At 33.0% G+C, this 12,785-nt stretch overlaps 1 protein-coding gene across 1 annotated transcript in view; it reads left to right on the forward strand.

Moving 5' to 3' along the window:
- The first annotated feature begins 6,711 nt into the window (after positions 1 to 6,711).
- Positions 6,712 to 12,785, forward strand: part of LOC106462839 (dual 3',5'-cyclic-AMP and -GMP phosphodiesterase 11A-like) — a 137,705-nt gene continuing 131,631 nt past the window's right edge. Inside the window, exon 1 of the mRNA XM_013922802.2 lies at positions 6,712 to 6,830. The gene's annotated coding sequence lies outside the window, so the exon portion shown is untranslated. The remainder of the gene's footprint in view (positions 6,831 to 12,785) is intronic.

The following is a 12,785-nucleotide window of genomic DNA, read 5'->3' on the forward strand; positions in this document are numbered from 1 at the left end:
CGGCTAGCGCAGATAGCCCTCGTTTAGCTTTGCGCGAAATTCAAAACAAACAAGCAAACAATTATTGTAAACGTTTTAATGAAAATATGTTCAGATTTATATTATTCACAGTTCTTAAAAATGATATAAACAATTTTTGTAGCTAATTTTATCGTCTAAACTATTTTTCTTATAGAAGACTTAGATTATAAAGATTTTTTTATATAAGAAGTAAATTCACTTGAATAATACTTAACATAATTTTGAAGAAAGAATTCTCTGCAACATTACGTTATGATTTTAAATCATTATATAATTTATCTCTAATCTGTGGATAATGAAACAGGTTTTGTTAAAAAAAATCAAGTTGAGAAGATAGTTGTACCATGTTACACAATGGGCTATCTGCACTCTGTCCACTGTGAAGATTGTTGTACCATGTTACACAATGGACTATCTGCACTCTGTCCACTGTGAAGATTGTTGTACCATGTTACACAATGGGCTATCTGCACTCTGTTCACTGTGAAGATTGTTATACCATGTTACACAATGGGCTATCTGCACTCTGTCCACTGTGAAGATTGTTGTACCATGTTACACAATGGGCTATCTGCACTCTGTCCACTGTGAAGATTGTTGTACCATGTTAACAATGGGCTATCTGCACTCTGTCCACTGTGAAGATTGTTGTACCATGTTACACAATGGGCTATCTGCACTCTGTCCACTGTGAAGATTGTTGTACCATGTTACACAATGGGCTATCTGCACTCTGTCCACCGCTGCTAATCTAACTCAGGATTTTAGCATTATAAGTCGGTAAACATATGCCCACTAGTGGGTTATCGGAAGGTCTGAGGGCTTATACGTTAAAATTCGAAAAGTAATCATTTCTGCTCTTTGCTATAATAAGTAAAACGCCATTATTTGACACTAAAATATTGTATTGCTTTTCTACTATTTATTGCTGGCAGTCATCGGTGCAAAGTAATATATTAAACCTCTTTGTCGTTGTGCTTAATATGTATCATCTTTGCTTTGGGGATGTGCATTAGCCCTTAGATTTACCGCTGACCCGCTAGGGGGCATACGTTTACTGACTTATAGGGCTGAAATCCAGAGTTCGATTCCCCACGGGACCCAGAGCTCAGATAGCTCATTGTGTAGCTTTGCGCTAAAACAAACTCCTTTTACTTATACACACATAAGTTCAGTAAAACTTATAATTTTCTAAGACTTGTGACAAATGAGATGTTATAGAATGCTTTGGAATAGGATTTCACGCTCACAAAGCTACAATAGTATCAATACGTTTAGATCAAAGCAAGCTCTCACATCTTCAAAGCAAAGATGACACACGTTATACAAAACGATAAATAGGCTTAAGTATATATTACTTTAAACCGATGAATGCAATCAATAATATGGTAGAAAATTAATACGATATTTTATCGTAAAACAGTGACGTTTTACTTATTATGGCAAACAGCAGAAATCTTTTTAAAAAAAATGATCTATAAAACTTGGGCGGAAACTATGCTCGAGACACAGGTGGCCAATCATTGTTTCTTATTGCATGCTGAATCGAAAAAGAATGGGGTATAATAGAAAGGCAAAGAGAACTTCTCAGATGTTGACCGATTGAAAGTATTAAAAAAATCGACATTTTCTTGGCGTCGACCAACCAGTATTCGACCTGCTTTCTAATTCATGTTTCCGCAGAGGCAGTACTTGAGATTAAAGTTAGCATAAATCAGCAGTGATAATAGCCTTATAATCTAGGCATGTTCGGGAGATTCGACATTACCCTTGCTAATGGGCGTACTTAAGTATTTCACTTACAGCAGAATTTGATTTTTAAGTAGTAACATGAGCATTGAAATTTCACATGGCTCTTACACTAATATCAGTTATAATGACAGTTGTAGTTTGATCAGGTCTGCCTTTTTTTACAATATTTATTTGTGATCCCATTTTGAGGCCTTAATACGTAGGAGAGCAGTATTTTAACGCCCGTGCGTAGTTAAAAAAAACTATATTGATCATCAGGAGACCCTGGTCAGTTCGTTATTGATATGCACAAAGCAACACAATGGGCTATCTGCACTGTGCCCACCAAAGGTATCAAAAGCCGGTTTTTAACGTTATAAGCCTTCAGACTTACTGCTGAGCCATTGGAAGACTTATAAGGAAAGCTAGGCATACTACTCATATAACATTTTATCCTTTTCATTCCAGCCATTATTTGAATAAGATGCTATTCTTATTTGAAGCTGTAAAGTTGGCAGAAAAATATAGTTAAAACGTTCAGATTGAATTCAATCGTTTTCATAGAGATGATTTAATGTCATTATAACACTCTTTATTATTATTTTTTCTAGTGCTTTTTATCCACATTATGTATTTCGTTATTTGTGGGTGCAATATTTTGAGACAATGTTAAAATATTTGCGACGAAAGAGTTTTTATAGTAATAAAGCAGTAAGCCATCATTTCAAACATATGTTACATCGTCATCTTAGAAGGAGATATAATAAAACGGTCATTTTCATCTAGCGTAGGTCTTTAGCTTTACAACTTTTAAAGGCGAAAACGTTTATGTAAAATTTCTTACTTTTATTATGGAATAATTAAATGGAATATTACACGCTTACTCTCGCTGCTTGGCCTTTTGCGTCCCTTTGGTGGCTTAGCGGTAAGTCCGAGGGCTTATTACTCATAACGCTAAAAATTGGGTTTCGATACTTGAGGTGGGCAAAGCACAGACTGCCCATTGTATAGCTTTGTGCTTAACAACAAACAAACAAAAGCCCATTGCGTAGTTTTGATATTAACCCCCAACCGTTGTGAGATTAGGGTTTGAAAAAAAACAACTTCTTTTCAATATCATAAATTTATTATATTACAGATGTTAGACAGACTTTTAAAGCCACAAACTAGAAAAAATAAAGAATAACAATAAAAAATTGTAAAAAGTAACAGTATTATCGCTGGTATTTTACATTTAGCGGTAAGTTTATTGTCTTGCAGCACTAAAATTAAGGGTTCGATTACCCGCGGTGGACAGAGTGTAGGTAGTAAATTGTGTAGCTTTGCACTAAGAAAACAATAGCCTTTACTCTTAATTACAAGAGTAAGACTGTTCAGCAGTCGACTGTTTGATTGGAATGTTACTCTCTTACGTAAAATAAGTATAAATAAATACTACCGATTCGAAATTGGGCAAAATAAGTATTACATGCCCATAAATTAAAGACATACATTCAATGACAAACCATTGGATAGCCACGTGTGGTTGGTAAGACGTTGCGTCTATCTGACTGTGTGTACAAGCCTTCGACATCCTAGTTTAAATGATGATATATTTTTCTCATATCTTGAACAAGATTAATTCAGTTCTAAACTTGGCACAGTTCCAAACTTGACACGTTTTTACGTTTCGGGTTTTAATTATTTATTTCTACCCTTTGTATGTAAGATTTGTACGTATATACACCTTTATCTCGCAATATGAGCATTCTTTAATATCTAAGGTGTTAGTGAGTCTTTGTTTGGCTCTGCAAATTGACTTAAATTGGTTCCGAAAAAACTTTTAAGGTATAAATACCTCATACAAGTTGGCTAGTGTAATGCAATCGATAGTAATGTAACATGGTAGAAAGCAATATTATAAAAAATATTAGAGTTTAATATTATGTATATCACTATAAGCAATACTGGTTGTAACCTTTTTTCACATTTTATTAATGTTAATTCGTTTCTTATCGAGTCCAACAGCTAACGATCATGTTTTTTAATTGGTGTACACGATAGAACGACATGAAATGGGATTTCAAAGACAGAGAATTTTGTTTAAAACATGTATCAAGCGGAAAGACTAAATAAGGCTGCGTGTAGTTTTAGTTTCGTTAAAAATGGTGCTTACTTAGACTTCACGGCTATTTACTTTTGAAAGATGATGTAAATTGTCATCCAAAGATGACGCCACATCCTTATCACGTAATCAAAGACAATACAACCGTATAAGCTCACATTAAGAATCCAAGCCTATACGATGACTGTATAGAGTGTAATGTTTTAGAAATGTCTAGTCTCATCAGATCATCAAAGGTCGATGATAAATACTGTTGTTCACTGGAGCTATATGTGGCTTTCGATCTAGAAAAATAGATGGAGCTCTTTAAGTGTACAGGTACCTTCTTTATACAGTCATATCGTCCCTCATCAGTGTCAAGATAAGTGTATATAAAAAAACGACATCTTTATATAGCAACATCAGCTCTCGTCTTTATAAAAGTGTGTGTTTATCCAAAAACTATACAAGTTATGCCTTTATGTAACAATATCAGCTCTTGTCTTTATAAAAATGTGTTGATCCAAAAACTATACACGAAAGCTGATGTTGTTATATAAAGATGTAGTTTGTATAGTGTTTGGATAAACACACACACTTTTATAAAGATAAGAGCTGATATTGTTATATAAAGATGTAGTTTGTATAGTTTTTGGATCATCACACTTTTATAAAGACGAAAGTTGATATTGTTATATAAAAATGTAGTTTGTATAGTTTTTGGATCAACACACTTTTATAAAGACGAAAGTTGATATTGTTATATAAAAATGTAGTTTGTATAGTTTTTGGATAAACACACACACTTTTATAAAGATAAGAGCTGATATTGTTATATAAAGATGTAGTTTGTATAGTTTTTGGATCATCACACTTTTATAAAGACAAGAGCTGATATTGTTATATAAAGATGTAGTCTCTTTATAAAAGTGTGTGTTTATCTATCGTCTGTATGAAGATGCACGTTTATCTAAAAACTATACAGACTACACCCTTATACAGCAATATCAGATCTCATCGGTATAAAGACATGCGTTTATCTAATAACTATACAGACTATACCTTTATATTAGATCTATCATTTTTATGATAATGTATGTATATCTGAAACACTAAATCAAGTCATTTCTTAACAGTTAAATAAGCTCCACTGGCACGATTCTCTATCATAGCCGGTCATTCGTAGTGTTGGTTTTTCGTCTAATGTAATAGTTTACACTTTCGGGTCACACCTCACAAGATTGTTTTGTTTGCTTGTTTGTTTGTAATTAAGCACAAAGCTACACAATGAGCTATTTGTGCTCTGCCCTCCATGGGTATCAAAACTCGGATTTTGTCCGCAGACATTCCCGCTGTGCCACTGGGGGGCGGGTAATTACACTGTTTGTTTGTAATTAAGCACAAGGCTATACAATGGGCTATCTGTGCTCTGCCCACCATGGGTATCGAAACCCGGATTCTAGCGTTGTATGTCCGCAGACATACTGCTGTGCTACTGGGGGGGGTCTTCACCAAGATGTCAAGACATCTATCTTTAGATAAAATACTCACAATCTATGGAAAGTGTGATGTTATGTGTGTATTAAAAATGACAGCAAAATAGAGACAGTTTTATTTAAAGAGTTTTAAAACGTGTAATGTGGTATGAAAAGCTATACTTTTTTTTTACTGAAGTTGTTTTTTTCCTAAGTGCTAGAAATAGACATGTCCATAAAAATTAGTTCAATATTTTTTTTTCAAAAAGTAAAAGTCTCTAATCTCAAAGAAACTGATAATTACATATATTTCCCTTCATTTACATTTTACAAGTTAACGCAAACTCTACCAACGCTGATTTTCAAAGTGTTATGAAACATATCTGACAAAATGATATCTATGAAAAAGATGTTTTTCGTATTCTGTTACTAGTCGCAATCTGATGGTCGCGGATTCGAATCTCCGTCCCACCAAACATGCTCGCCCTTTCAGCCGTGGGGATGTTATAAGTAACGATCAATACCAATATTCTTTGGTAAAAGAGTAGCCCAAGAGTTGGCGGTGGGTGGTGCTGACTAGCTGCCTTCCCTCTAGTTTTTTACTGCCAAATTAGGGTCGGCTAGCGCAGATAGCCCTCGTGTAGCTTTGCACAAAATTCAAAATAAACCAAACAAACCCTTTACTAGTCTAGATAGGCAATAATGTAATATTCTACGAATGCGTTATAAACTTGTTCTACCGTCGTGTCTCATCTATGTTTAACTAAAATTAAAAACAAACTTAAATGAAGCGTATGCTTATACATGTAGTTGCTTAATAACTTTCAGAAGGCATTATTACATAATGTTAAAAATAACAGAACAATATACACCAGAAAAAAAAGGAAAATAATTAAAGTAACGCAGTGACATTTCACGAAATTGTACTATGCTTAAAGAAATTTCTAGAATCGTTACACGTATAATCCCCTTAAATAATATGAATAATATAGACACATATTTCGTACTGGGATCGGAGTATCTACGTTTATAAAATATCATATTATGTTATCATACTCATCTGAATGCTTCTTACTTTTAAAATGACTTAATATTTGTTTCGTTATTTATATTCTGCATTAATCTTTTAAACTACGTGAACAACAATGATTCATGAAAAAAAAAAGGTGCATGAAATATTACAAAAATATTGTTACAAGGAAAATGTCTAAACATTCATTTGGAGCATCGCTAGACGGAGATGTGGGTAATGATCAAAGACATAGGTTGTTCACTAGATGGCGCTTCTCGAAAAGACTCGAAAGTGATAGACCTGTACAAGAGAAACGCAGTTTCCCAGCTGGTAAACTTCGTTGCTCCTTCTCTAAGATGACGATCCAAATTCTGTGAGAGAACTTACAGAACACCCGTTATAACACGCACTTTTTCTCACTCTGTGTATTATTCCAGAGGTTCTGAGAAACAGAAACATAAGTTGGTGGCATTATGGAGCTCGCACCAGAGTTTAGAGAGTCTGGTCGGTAGGTACTTTTTTTCTATTATAAGACTCTTTACAGATTTAGTAGTCGCTTTTAAACACTCATTATTATTATTATCATTATTTTAAAAGTTTTTCAATTGTTTAGATAACGTAACATTTAGAAGACTTGTTTAAGTTTCGTTTTTCTTTTATATAATAAGTGTAATTCTAAAACTTTTATTTAGCGCTGCATTTTACTGTTAGTTCTGAATTACTACATTTTTAAAATATTACTTTCTTTGTGAACGCATATGGTATATACAGTTCCAAATATAACAAATGCACCAATGTAGGAAGAAACGGCCATTAAACATGGACTCGAGGCATAAATTAGCATAAGAAACCTAGTTTCAGCTTTGTTTTGCAAATTTTTGTTGTTAATTTTTTTTTATATGGTGAAACCTTATAGTAAATTCATTTGTATAGTGAATGCCTTATAGAGAAACCATTTTTGTGTGTTACCTGTCGTTACAATCTTTGTTGTCAAGTCCGATCATGCTCTAGCTGCCGATTGTGCATCTTGGGAATGGCTCTGCAGCGTAAGTTTGTTTGCAAAAGGTTTCTGTAAAACTGTTATGTTCAAAGCACACCACTCCTCCCTGTATATTTTTACTAATACACATGATATAAGAAGATAACGGTTTCTCAGCGCCTGTCTCAACAGTCCGATTGTAAAAAATATATAAAACCTGTGTTCGGTGGCATGACGGTATACATTCGTATGGAATAGCATGAATACCCAATTTATTCACCAGCTGCTTGAGGTAAGCGACATTGAATGGGAAGTATAACTAGAAATCTTATCTTAGTGAACCCATACCCTGTTGGCCTCGTTTCCATAGAGATTTTTTGGTTATATTACATACTGTTGCCTGGGACACATGAACGATATTTCCCGCTTATTACAAGACGTCACACTTTACTTAAAGTGGTGAGGTACGACTTATTATAGGTGTCTTTCTGGGTGGTCCTGATGTCCTAAGTTGATCCATATTCTTTTGTTTTCCAATGTCATCAAACATAAGGAATATTCCCGTCTTAAGAATTATAAATCTTAGATCTAAACACATTTTAAAGATCTAAGTTTATGTATATGTTGCGTGGAAAAAGGCTTTCACATAACTGTCTCAAAGGCAATCAAGTTTGGGTAGCATCAGAACATTCAAGAAACGCTAAACAATGATAATGTGTAATTTTGATACAAGTCTTTTCATGACAACTATATCGACTGTGGTTTCACGTAACTTGCTGATTTACATATTTAAAATTTGTTTAATATGATGTATTTAACTCTATGTACAAGGATGATGGTTTTTACATTATGAAAAATAAATTACGAATTCTTTATCGTAATTTTTTCTCCATAAAATCCTTAATGTCAAAAAAATTTTTTTACATTTTTAATCTACTGTGTTAACACTCACCTACTACATACTACCAGTATGTAATATATTTTAGTCTTTCAATCAAGAATATGGAAATATAAAATTTTCAGTTATGTGTCGAAAGAACTTTTTTTTTGGATGATTGATTTTTAATACCATTTATTCAGCGCCATGAACAGATTAAACGAGCTGGATAAAATAATAATAATAATTATCAAGACGATATGTTATTTTCGGTTTCAGCGTTTCTAGATGTCTGTAGTATTTGTAAAATGAAATATGATTTGTCAAACCCCGAAGTGGAGAAAATCTAATTGGTCAATTTGATATATACTTAGTCATTCTAATGGCCTATTATAACAAAAGTATCGTCTTCGATAGAAACATAACATTAATCACAGACAGTCAGTGTTTGTCTGCGATAAGCTAGGGTTAAGAATTTAACAAATACACAGAGTTGAAAGTGGCTAAAATGATAATCAGAAGGATAATTTTCTTACACGAGTGCAAACTGGACTGGAGATTTCTATTCCTTGTTAAAAAAAAGAGAAATAAAACATGATGACCTATTACTGCAGAAAACATAACCGGTTTTATTTAAGCCAACATTTCGCCAAACAAGACACTTATTAACTGATTAAGTTTATACAAAAGATTTCAAATTAATTCGAGTCTGCGCAGTAAGGTGGACTTCGCCCGAGAATGTATGAATAAATTGAAACTACACGCAAACAAACAAGATAATACTATTTAAAGCACACATACTTTATAACACTAATTAAATACAAACAGTAAATATTACAAATTCCAGGGTGATTTTTTAACTGTAGTATATTCTCTGAAATGAACAGAGCTTCTTTAGATTTCCTGTCTTGACAACTGTGGCAGAGAATAATAATGTTTGCTGTTGTGGGACAATCAGAATTAGTTGTATCGTTTCTGTCAACAAAATGTTCAGCCACAGCAATGACTTTACTGTACAGAGATCGTTAATCCTATCCCTAATAATCCTGCCTGTCACCGATTTACACAGATCCACAAAGTTTACATGCCAAACAGTATACTATATTCTTGTGGTTACAGTTTCCTCTTTAAACCTGATTTACAGCTACGTTTCTTTTCCTAGTAAGATAAACGATATATAACCAGTTTGTCGAAAGTCTTATTTTACGCATTCTTTTTTTCTTTGGTCTACTCGAGTCCCCAGTGCTGAGGGAACTTGAGATATATTTGATTACCACAAGTCACACCCGTATACAACTAAACATAGAAGTTATTTGTGTCCGCACTAGAAGTAATGAAGAAAATTGTTGAGCATACGGATTTTTACCACACTGATGTTTGAATATGATAATTTTAATTTTTTTATATTTATCTATAACATTTGAAACTAAAGAAGCTTTATAAACTTTCTACACTACATTTCTTGAACTGTCATGATGAAAATATTAATAAAGCGGGAGTAAAAATGATCAATAATGCGATGTAAAAATAATCACTAATGAGAAGCAAAATTATTATTAATGCAGAAGTAAAAAAAAATCTCTAATGCCAGAGTAAAAATAATCACTAATGATGGAGTAAAATGATCACTACTGCAAAAGTAAAAAAAACTAATTCAGGACTAAAAAATGATCACTAATGCGGGAGTAAAAATAATCACTAATGACGAAGTAAATTATCACGAATGCAGAAGTAAAAATATCTAATGTGAGAATAAAATGATCACTAATGTGGGAGTAAAAATAATCACTAATGACGAAGTAAAATTATCACGAATGCAGAAGTGAAAAAAATATATAATGTGGGAATAAAAATGATCACTAATGTGGGAGTAAAAGCGATTACTGATTGAGATGTAATTCAAAATTTCTAATTTAGGAGTAAAACTATTCCCAATTTGGGAGTAAAATCTATCACTAATTTTGGAGTATAAACGATCACTAATATGGGAGTAAAAGTGATCAGTGATTTAAGAGTAACAACGATCCCTAATTATCCATTACTTTTACTCAGAAATTGTTTATTAGACACTTGTTTGGTCATTAAGATACCAAAGCGAAGATAAAATAACTTTAATAAATACGGAAATTTTCCGTGATGGGATTTAGATTAAATTGTTAATTGAATTTCCGGAGTCAATAAACGATAAAATGTCGAGACTGCCATTAGCTGAGCTTGAGAGAGAGAGAGTAGTAACCATGATGATTTCTGTCGAAAAAACTTGTTTTCTACATTTTACTTTTTAAAAACAATTTATTGTATTTATATTTAATAAAAATTGAGGCTTTCAGCTTTGATGTATGAAATAACTGAAACATGCATATCAAAAATAAGCGAAGGTAAGGACAATGAATCTTTACACACACATTTTTTGTTGTTTTTCAAAATCTATAGTGCATACTGGAGGGATTTGCACATTTTGATAAAAAGTTGAGAAAAAACGACCTTTACACTCCATATATATATCTATATTCTTATTATTTTAACCAACGTTTCGCCTTTGCGGCTTCCTCAGAGAGTTGTGTATATTAACCCTGAGAAAGTCGCAAAGGCGAAACGTTGGCTAAATATATATATATCTGGAGTTTAAAGGTCGTTTTTTTTCTAACCTTTAGGCACAAAAACGAAAATGTATTACTATCTAAATTTATTTGTTTGTTTGAAGTTAAGTACAAAGCTACACAACGGGCTATCTGTGCTCTGCCCACCACGGGTATCGAAACCTGGTTTTTTAGCGTTATGAGACTGTAGTCTTATCGCCGAGCCACTGGAGGGGTGGTAAATTTACTGTTTAAGTGCTGTGATCAAACACTTTTCTTCTACTAATATACGAATAATTTTCGCATCGAAAAACTTATTCTTATCGAACTTACTGAACTTGAAAACGAAGTACAAAATGCGTTTATCCTTAGTTTGGAGTGCAGGCAATTCTGAATGCGCTCTGTATACTTATCTGAGACAAGTGGGTACATTGCATTTCGAACTCAAAAATTATCATATTTTTTAGTATTAGTAGACAAAGATGAAACTACATTTTCCTTGTGCTGCTGCACATCTGTGACACAATCATGATACTTAACATGATTAACATCCAACATCATTAATACAGAAGTTATTAAATAAAATAAACTAGCTATGTATGTACATATGTTGATCAGCACAGAAAAAAAAACCCTGACAGAAGCACGTATTTATGCGTATTCAAAATAATTTTGGCTTAGTAAATTTATGATAAAGATGTGAAATATGTGTATGTTCTTCAAAACCGTAGACGTTTTTGCCAATGTAAAGGATGATGTCCATGTAACACTGTTTCAGCTTTATCCATCTCGTTGCCACTGAAACTTCTTCTGGTAAGACATTTTAGTAACACTATTCATCTTTAACTGGTCCAACACGTCTTTTAACGGACGAAGCTGTACTAGACAGTAACTATATCTGCAACGTTACTCTTGTGAAAGATTACTCCCTTGATTGGACAGAGCGAACAAAGAAAAAAGGATTGGTTTGGAATATCCAGAATATGACTGTGGCAACACGAAACACTGCAGTGTATTTATATTTGTGTTTTTCATGTCACGTTTCTTTTAAAGTCAACCGGCCTGATGAGGCCAAGTATTGTGCGAAAGGCCTCATCGGCACTGAATATAGCAGGTATATTTTAGTTGACATATTATTACTTTTTTCTTTACTTTCACCCATTAGTTCTTATAATTACTAATGAAGTATTTTCCTATGTTTCTGTGGGGGGGGGGGTCACTTGAATTAGTTTGTTGATACGCAAATTCTAAGTGATGAGTAAAGTTAATTCAAGTAAGGTAAATAGATAATAACAATCAACAATTTGGCGGTAAATTTAATGTTAATAAATCATAAATCTAATTCCGATGTCTAATGACGTAAATTGTAAACATTATAGTTCACCAAGTTTACTTCATTCGCACTGTGGCAGAAATTATCAAGCAATTTCATGATATAAATAGTGTCTCGACCACCAATGTATGTTTGTAGTATCTCATCCGGCATGATGGGCTTTGGTGTTGAATTAAAAATGTCGTTAGCACTGGATATAGCAGGTATAGTGTAGTTGACATATTATTGCATTCGTATTTACTTTCACTCATAAGTGTTTATAATACTGAAATCCTGGCTTAAATGAGGACATCCTAAGTCTAACTTAATGTTGTTAGCTGTAGATTTACAGAGTTGGAAGACACATAAGGTATTATATCAAGTAATAATGTTTCATAAATGCTAAAATACCAGTATTCTACTGTACTTATACTTTTACTATAGGTAGTACAGCCACAAGACAACGATCTTGTGTTAGTTGTTCTACTATATTTATATATATACTTTTACTATAGTCATTACATCAACAAGACAATGATCTTAACTGAGAATGTGTGAGGTGTTCTAATATATATATATATATATATATACGTATACCTTTACTATAGTTATTACAGACACAAGACAATGATCTTAACTGAGAATGTGTGAGGTGTTCTACTATATATATATATATATATATACGTATACCTTTACTATAGTTATTACAGACACAA

Source organism: Limulus polyphemus, unplaced genomic scaffold, assembly GCF_000517525.1.
Source record: "Limulus polyphemus unplaced genomic scaffold, Limulus_polyphemus-2.1.2 Scaffold1265, whole genome shotgun sequence".
NCBI lineage: Eukaryota > Metazoa > Arthropoda > Merostomata > Xiphosura > Limulidae > Limulus > Limulus polyphemus.